General features: G+C 30.4%; 1 pseudogene; it reads left to right on the plus strand.

Moving 5' to 3' along the window:
* The first annotated feature begins 4116 nt into the window (after nucleotides 1-4116).
* LOC120076212 (putative carbohydrate esterase At4g34215 pseudogene) lies at nucleotides 4117-7638 on the plus strand (annotated as a pseudogene).
* The last annotated feature ends 1861 nt before the right edge of the window (nucleotides 7639-9499 follow it).

The raw sequence follows: 9499 nt of genomic DNA on the forward strand, positions 1-9499 counted from the left end.
CCATGATTAGTAAGTCGATTCTTCACAAGTTGTTTGTAATTATAGTTGGGTTGAAATTACTATTTTACCCTTGTAATTACATATTGCTTCTTAAGTCCCATTGATCCTCTAATAAACAATTAGCTTGTGGTCCAACCAACAAACCGAGTCCCTCTCAAACCAATGAGAGGGTGGGGCCTCTTGTTCAAAACCCTGAGTCAGCACTTAAGAGAACAACTATCTACTATCCCTAGAATCAGGTAGGAATGAATTCCCTTCGTGCAGTAATGTCCCCCACTCGCATGTCTCCATATGAATGATTCAGGATCACATCGTTTATTTTTTTATTAAGCTTAATTTTTTCCATCCTTCTTTGATATTTAGGTTTTCAAGTTGCTTAGTGAGAAGATGGAGAGAATTATTCTTAATTGAGCTAAATATCACCACCATCCAGTATGCAAAATTTCAAGCAAGATTTATATTTCCCTTTTATTTTGTCCCTTGTTTTTATTTCTTTATCACATTGGGAAAATTGTTAGAATTTAAGTTGGGGGTGGGGGATGTATGTGCTTTGGCTAGAGACCTTGAGCATCTGAGCTCGAGCTATTTTACTATATGTGTTTAATATGCATGTTTGTTCATATTGTGTGGTTCGGTATGACAAATAGTTGATGACGTACTCTCTTGTGATTTTAATTTGTATGATAGGATGCTTGAAATGAATAGTCATGATTTTGAGCCCTTTTTTAAAACAAATTCTTATCTTTCATGCAAGTTTAAATTCTTTGGCTATCTGCATTAGACCTTGAATGCTTAGAATTGTATTACTTAGCTTATATTTTTATTGTCACTTCGAAAGGCCCCGCTGATTAGATAGTATCTTGCATGATAGGTTGAAATGTAATATTGAGGAGTCAAAATGATTTATATGCCTGTTTTAAAAAAAAATAGCTAATAAAAATTACTCTGAAAAGAAAATTATGAAAAAGAAAAAAGAAAAAAATGAACTTATAATGTTTATGCATGACTATAGGTAGAAAGAGCTACTTTTGTTGTGATTAGTTAGGGCACTCGCGAGAAAAGATTGAGTATAGTTTCCTATAGTGATGTGTGAAAGCTAATGTCCCAAGGTAAAAGGAATGCAAGTTTAGGGCCCTATAGTTTAATTTCAAGCACCTTAATTGATATATTGGCATCTTGATTTCTTTGATCCTTATAGTTAATGCTTGAGCTAGTGTAGGGAAAAACAAATTGAGAGTCATTTAAAATCATTTCGATGTGCTAGGACTTAATTAGAATGGTTTTGAACTCACTCATGTATGAAGGTCTAGAAATAATTTTAAATTGTGTTATCTTGACTGATTATAAATTGATTTCATTGTTGAGTGCAAGTTAAATCTTAGGAAATTGTTGAAATTTGAGTAACGAACCATCCAATTCTAGTGAGCATATCCTTGTGTGATTATGTGTTTTATTCTATGTTGCTCGAGGACGATCAAGAATTAAGTTGGGATTGTTTGATAGCACTGAAAATGTGTTATCTTGCTCTGCTTAACTTGGGGTTGTTCCTGAATTTTATTTGTTTATCTAGTTGTTTTATAGGTTTCAAGCACTTAAGAGGTAGAATCGAGCGTTGACCGAAACAAATCTTAATTGCATCAACCGAGAACAAAGAGCTGAAAAATGTCCATTTTTCCCCTGCCTGCACACTACCACGACACTCTGAAGATGTTCTGTGCACAAACTTCGTCAGCGTTGCGACACTGCACCCTAGCGCCACGTCGCCATCTCGATAATTATAAATAGAACATTAGCTACCTAGGGTTGGGAACCTTTGATTCCAACCAATTGTAGGTCGATTTCTCTCTCTTTCACTTTCTAGTTTGTTCATGTATCAAAGCAATTCCTTAATTTTCATCATGACAATTATGGGTCAAGGTATCTCTTTCTAGCTTGGGTTTTAGGATTTTTCTCTACTTTCATGTACTTGTGAATCTTTGAACCCAATTATATTGTGACTGTTGATTCAATTTTGTTTTAATTGACTATTATTATATTATCATATGCTTTGGAATTGTATGATTACTGCTTTTGATTAATGTATAATTCGTGATACTTGATTGTATGTTGATCCATAGGAAGCAATAAGTTAGGTTAGCTTGTGAATCAAACGTGACAAGTAATGTTCTAACCAACTTAGGATTGAATCAAACGAATATTTAACCATGGCTTTTCCTATTAAATATTCCATTTAACGTTCCCTAGATCTTAATGCAATTAGGATGAAATTGTATTCGCATATTTTACATAATACAACTTGGACTAATGAGTTGTTTAGGATTATCAATTAGCTTTTTCAATTAGTTCAGTTAGGTGCAAGACAACACTTAATTCGGGTGATGGAAATTTGATGATCAAGTATATTAAATAGAGAAATTCTATAATAACCCGAGCTAGGCTTTCTTCATATATTTTTTCTCAAGCCTTTATTTTGTTGCATTTATTTATGCAATTTAATTCTTCTTGCAATTTATTTTTTTGAAACCAAACAAACCATATCTTAAACTCTCCCCACTCCCCCCCCCCCCTCTGGTTATCCCGGGCTATAAGTCATATAATTGAGAAATTCTTTGATTCATTTGTTCGACCCATGCTGCCACTAAAATATTTAGAAGAAATGATTTAAATCATTTGGTTCAGAATTAGGCAACAAATTTCATCGAACAAAAAGCAGGTAAACAACAACAAAAGTAATCAATTGGGACCCACTTTTTACATTACCATCTATGAAGCACAGATACTTCATGTGAGGCAAAGAATCAGTATCAGACACGTATGGGATATCGATACTTCCAGATACTTTCCAGAAACGTATCTGACATGTGATTTGACGTATCTATTTCTATGCATACTTTTTTTTAAAAAAAAAAAAAAAAAAAAAAAACATTTTCCCTATCTAAAATTAGGCAATCTATTTAAAAAGCTCACTACCCGAGTCCAAAACTAAAAGAAAAATAATAAATAACGGACCAAACCCTGACTAGAATTATATAATCTCCATCTTCACATTTAAGTCCCTACAAAGTCCATCAAAATATAAACTATTTGGATATCTTCAACAATTCAATGAAGAAGTTGTTCATTTATCTTCATACTTCTCCCTCGTATGAGTCACTTTTCTATTGTATTTTATTAACTATTGTCGTTCAACATCTTAGATGTTGCTTTTTTTGTATTGTATTTCAATATTTATATTCTATTTTGTGCTATTGTTATTAACTTGTATGCTAAATTTATCTATATCCTATATTTTCTTTATAAAAAAAAATGTATCTTCAACGTATCAGTATCCTCATTGTTTAGATATATATATATATATATATTATAAAAATATATAAAAAAAAAATGGCGTATCCTTAGACGTATCCGTATCTTAGTTTTTTAGAAATTGATGAATAGTCGTATCCGATCGTATATGTATCATGTAGCCATATCTGTATTTGTGCTTCATAGATTACGATGGATGGATTACCTTTCTATTAGCGCAAACGTGGCTTCAGTTCTGTTTTACTTGTAGTCGGAAATCAATAAGACAAACTTTTCAAACAACCATTGTTTGCTAATAATTTTCAAATGTACCCTATTTTTCCACTTAATCTGTAAAAATTAGACCAATAAATATTTAATGATAAAAATTGAACCCTCAAACTTATAGAATTATTATAATTTTTATAATTATAGAAGTTTAAGGATCCACTTTTACCACTTGTAAAAATTTATGAGATCAATTTTTACAATTGAAAGTTTGAAGCTATAATTGCAACTACCACCATCGTTTAGGGGGAGTGGTTTTTGCAACTTGTCATTTCTATTTTTCAATCCTTTGTTGGTGGAAATCTATAAATGAAGCCAACTCATGACAACTGCAAAAGAATGAAAGAAGGTTGTAACTCTCAGCCATACGCCATTGAATCAAAACAAACCTCATTTCATCACAACAAACCTACCAAAGTACTTTAAAAAACCCAAAAACATGCTTTATATACATAAATAATTATTAAGAGACCAAAACAAAGAAGGCAAAGACAAAGGTGAAGCAAATTAATTAAACAAACATTTGTGTGCAAAGAAAAAAAAATGACGGATCCAATTCCTAATTCAAAAGTTAGGACTTCTCCGAACACCATTTTCATTCTCGCAGGACAGAGCAATATGGCTGGTCGAGGCGGTATCTTGCAGGACCCAACCACAAACAAAATGGTATGGGATGGATATATCCCGCCCGAATGTCAATCCAACGAATCGATCTTTCGATTGACAGCTGATTTGGTATGGGAACAAGCCCATGAGCCACTCCATTGGGATATTGACGTTGTAAAGACCAATGGGATTGGACCCGGCATGGCCTTTGCCAATGAGCTTTTGGCAATAGCTGGGGACAGGGTTGGTGTCATTGGTCTGGTTCCATGTGCTATTGGAGGATCCCATTTGAAAGAATGGGTTAAAGGGACTGATAGATATGCTAATCTGGTTGAAAGGATTAAGGCTTCGGAAAAAAATGGGGGGAAAGTACAAGGATTTTTATGGTATCAAGGAGAGTGTGATGATGCAGTTGAAGACGAAGCTATGTGTTATGAAAGAGAGCTCACTAAGTTCTTCACTGACTTGCGTGCTGATGTGAACCACCCGGACCTACCCTTCATTGTGGTTCGTGATCGTACTTTTATGTCTATAAACATATTTACTTTAGAGAAAAGCTTTCGAGTACATCGTCTTCACCTCAAATGCTCAATCTCGAGCTGCAACCTAACAATTATTTTAAAAAAATATATTTTTTTTTAACTCCAAATACTCAAGTGCAACTCAAGATACATCTATTTTTGTATATGATAACTTCATCATCATTGAGTCAATCCAACTTGAATAATCAAAGGTTCCGACTTGACCTAAGTCGAAAAGATCAAATCAAGTACCGATTTGCCTAAGCTTGGATATCTTAAACATAAGCTCATAACCCAACCTAGAAACCTTACTCGATAGGTTGAAATTAGATTGGACTTAGACTGACCATTTGGATCGGCTTCTCTAAGTAAATTATTGTTTTTTATTAAATTTAAAAATAACCTTGAAGACTTTATATGTAGAGTAAGCAAACTCCTCCATCTTCTAAGTTTTCCAATGTGGACAAGATTAGATTAATTCTTTAATGGTTTTCATTTTCTAACTCTCACCCACCGAATAGGCATTAATCTTCTCGTTTATTTTTATTACTCCTCATGTATAAATGAAAATTAGTTAATTGGCTGTTGAATTGATTTTTTTTTTTAAAGAATATTACTATTTATTAATTAGTATTAATAATTATATAAAATATATATATATTATTACGTTGGATTGACCTTTTCATCCCAACAACTTAATCCAAATACGGGCATATATATATTATCATGTTGGATTGACCTTTTCATCCCAACAACTTAATCCATATACGGGTCATATATATATTATTATGTTGGATTGACCTTTTCATCCCAACAACTTAATCCAAATATGGGTCAAACAGGTTGACCTAATGGACTGGTCCAATTCAAAAATGATAGATTTATAACCCATCCAATTTATGAAAGGGTTGAATTGAGCTAAGCTAGTTAATGATTGACCTTGGATTGGGCTTGGGCTAGATTTGGATCAACCTTTTGGCTCGATGATGAGACTGATGCATCCCACCCTCATCACATACATAAAAATATAAATAAAATATTTGAAGAAATAAGTAAGGCTCATTTTTCGTGGGGAAAACTATGATTAGAAAATTTGGTGGGCTGCACAAATATAAACGTAGCCTAAGATTAACCTAACTATTTTTCTTTTTCTTTATTTTTTAAAATATTTTTTGTCTATCGTGATTGAAGGGGATGCATGAACTCATGGGTGTACCAAGCTACACCCAAATATTGCTAAAAAGGGAATTACAATATAAGCGTGGGATGCACAAATATAAGCATAACCTAAGATTAACCTAACTATTTTTCTTTTTCTCTATTTTTTTAAATATTTTTTTGTCTATTGTGATTGAAGGAGATGCATGAACTCATGGGTGTACCAAACTACACCCAAATATTGCTAAAAAGGGAATTACACATTTATTGGGAAAATTATTTCAAATGGTAAAACTGTTGAAAATATTTACAAGATATAACAAAATTTTAGAACTATCAACGATAGGTGCTCATAGACACTGATAGACTTCTATCAATATCTATCAACGAATAGATATTGATAGAAGTCTATCAGTGTCTATAGCGTTTATTGTTGATAGTTTTAAAATTTTACTATATTTTGATTCATTTTTCTATATTTGAAAACAACCCACATTTGGTCAACAAAGTTTAGAGTTTGGCATAGCATACATTTTGATTTTGAGTTTTCAAACTCGATGTTGTACTTGAGATTTGCATTTAGTAATATTTTGGTCCTTCAATTTTCATGGGCAAAGGGATGAGAAGTCTTCCTCATCTCCGTTTTCGCAAAATTCTCGGCCAAAAAAAATTCCATCTTGGATTTCTTTACCAATTTTTTATTTAATTTCAGTTCAATAATGATTTTTTAACAAATTATCATTTTCTTAAATCTTTAAATGCAGCATTTTCAGTACAATCATTATTTAATTAAAAACATTAGAAAATTTCCTAATAAAATTAACAATATTCTATGTGCAATTCACAAAGATGATTAAAACACTACAGACATGTTTGGTAGAGGTAGAGAATTTGAAAACAAGAAATTCAATGAAACTGGAGTTGTATTTCATGTTATATGTGTTTGGTAATAGATTCATAAATTGAATTGTAATTTAAACAATTATTTAAAATGTGTTTGATTCTACATAAAACTAGTTGTAGTTATCCATTAATATTTAGTTGATATTAAACTATTATTAATTTATTTATGAATATGATTTATGTTTTAAAAAAATTATATAGTTATTATTTTGTATTATAATGCAATTTATATTACATTTCTAAGTACATATCATATTTTTTTTTAAAAAAAAAAAGTTGAAGTGAGTTTATAACATAATATATTATATTTCTAATTTTTTTTATCTTTATTTAATATAATTCTACTTTTCTTAAAATTTAAAATTCAAAATCCGGATATAATAAAAATATAAAAATGTTGTTTTAAAATTTACATTGTTTGGATATGGATTCTCTAAAATAGAAATTGAGTTCTTAGTGAAACTGAAAACATAAAATATAATATGAATTCTCTACCAAATAGAACCTAAATCTCCGTATTCATACATCACTTATATATATATATATATATATATATATATATATATATAAAAGTGATATTTAATTTGTATTTAAATGGTAAAATATTTATACATAAAAAATGCAGGTGAAGATAGTAACTCATGATTTTTTCATAAGTCCAAATATAAGCTTCAAGGAAGAAGTATGGAAGGCTTTGGAGGCAGTCACGCACAAGCTACCAAACGTAAGAATGGTGGACGGTCCGATGGCCGTGGGCAACTTTGACGAAGGCCTTAACGAAGATAAAGGTCATCTCAACGTTAAATCTGAAGTGAAATTGGGCAAAATGTTTGCTCATTCCTTTTATTCAAACTTTGCCCACAATTTCATTTCCTAATTAATGATCCTATGAAATGACACTAATGAGACGATTTCGTCAACCAATTTCATAGATTAGTATTGAATAACTCAGCTTCAATAGTAAATACTATTGAAATTTGTATATTTATATCTAAAAATTTCATCTTTCTCTTTCTCTATTTTACACATTTATTGAAAAACTTTGTTTTACAACCGTGCATTCCAAGTACAATCTCTCTAATTCTAACATATTGATAATTAACTCCAGACTTGTTATATTCACGCCGTTGGTCAAATGCACCCAATTTAATTAATAATATTCTCCAAAAAATTATATCTTATATCATTGTAACTTTGGAATAGTTAATTAATTTCATTATTATCAAAGTGAACTTAACTAAATCTAGTAGTTGCAAGGATGACTCATCAACCTTTTTTATGTGCAAATGTAGCAAATAATAAGGCCCAACTCAAATGAACATTAACTACACTAATTGCCCAACTAAAATAATCCCCAAATTGTTGATTTCTCTTCATTCTCCTTCTATCTACATTAATTTCTCTCATCTCTCTCTTCATCCACCATCAATTTGAAATTAAAGGTTGATTGACACGATGACTTTTTAATATACTTAAAATTTTAATATCGTCTTTGCTAATAGTTTGATAGTCTTCTAATGTACTCAAAATTTTAATATGCTTGTTGACTGATGCAAGATAGCTTTTGGTGTACTCGAAATCTTAATATATTTACTAATTGATGCCTAATAGTCTACGATGTACTTGAGATCTTAACATCCTTACTAATTGATGTTTGATAGCTTAATGATGTATTCGAAATTTTAGGATGCTTGTTGATTGGTGTCATGTAGTCTATTGATGTATTAAACTATTTTAATATATTTCTTGTGTACTCATATTTTAATATGCTTGTTGATTGATGTTAGTAGCTTAGCTTGTTGATGTACTCAAAATTTAATATGTTTACTTATTGATATCATATAGTTTGTTGATGAACTCAAAATTTAATATGGTTTACTAATTGATAATTGATAGACTATTGATTATACTTGAAAATTTAATATGGATGATACACTTGAAATGTTGATGGTTGTCAGATATACTATTGATACATTTATGTCTAACTTTAAGTATTTACTGATTGATGTCTGATACATTCGATCTTATATTTGACATTTAGAATGTTGATTGATGATAGATATAATGTTGATGCATTTATGTCTCATTTAGTTAAAGAAACACTTGGAATGTTGATTTTAATTGTTGTTAGATATACTGCTAATACACTTAGAATGTTGACTGATGTTAAATATAATGTTGATACAATTATGTCTCACTTTAACTATTTACTTATTGATGTATGATACACTAATGTCTTATATCTAATATACTATGATGCACTTGGAATATCATGTTTATAAAATGAAACACACATGTTTTACTTTAGAGTAAGTTACTCATTGAATGTTGATTGATTTTAGATATATTGTTGACACACTTGGAATATTGATTATTGTAAGATATACCAAATTTTAAGTGAAACACACATGCTTTACTTCAAATATGTTACTGAATTCATATTGATTATTGTTAGATATACTTAATTTGAGAAAGTGAATAAAAAAATCGAAGATTTGCTAACTGTCAAACATGATTTATGTACCAAACATATTGTAATTATAACATTATTCTTTAGTTTCAGCTACATGTGTAAATCTTATTATTATTATTTTTCTTCCTTTTTGTTCTCTAGTTATATATTTAAATTTTAAAACTTACATTATGAAAAAGAGATGATCAGCGATAGAACAAAATCACAAGAAATCAAGAGAAAAAGAAGGCCAAGCTGAATAAAAAATCAGGTTGGATTAAGAAAA

Source organism: Benincasa hispida, chromosome 4 (assembly GCF_027475165.1).
Source record: "Benincasa hispida cultivar pf3 chromosome 4, pf3_genome.v1.1, whole genome shotgun sequence".
In the NCBI taxonomy this organism is placed as follows: Eukaryota; Viridiplantae; Streptophyta; class Magnoliopsida; order Cucurbitales; family Cucurbitaceae; genus Benincasa; species Benincasa hispida.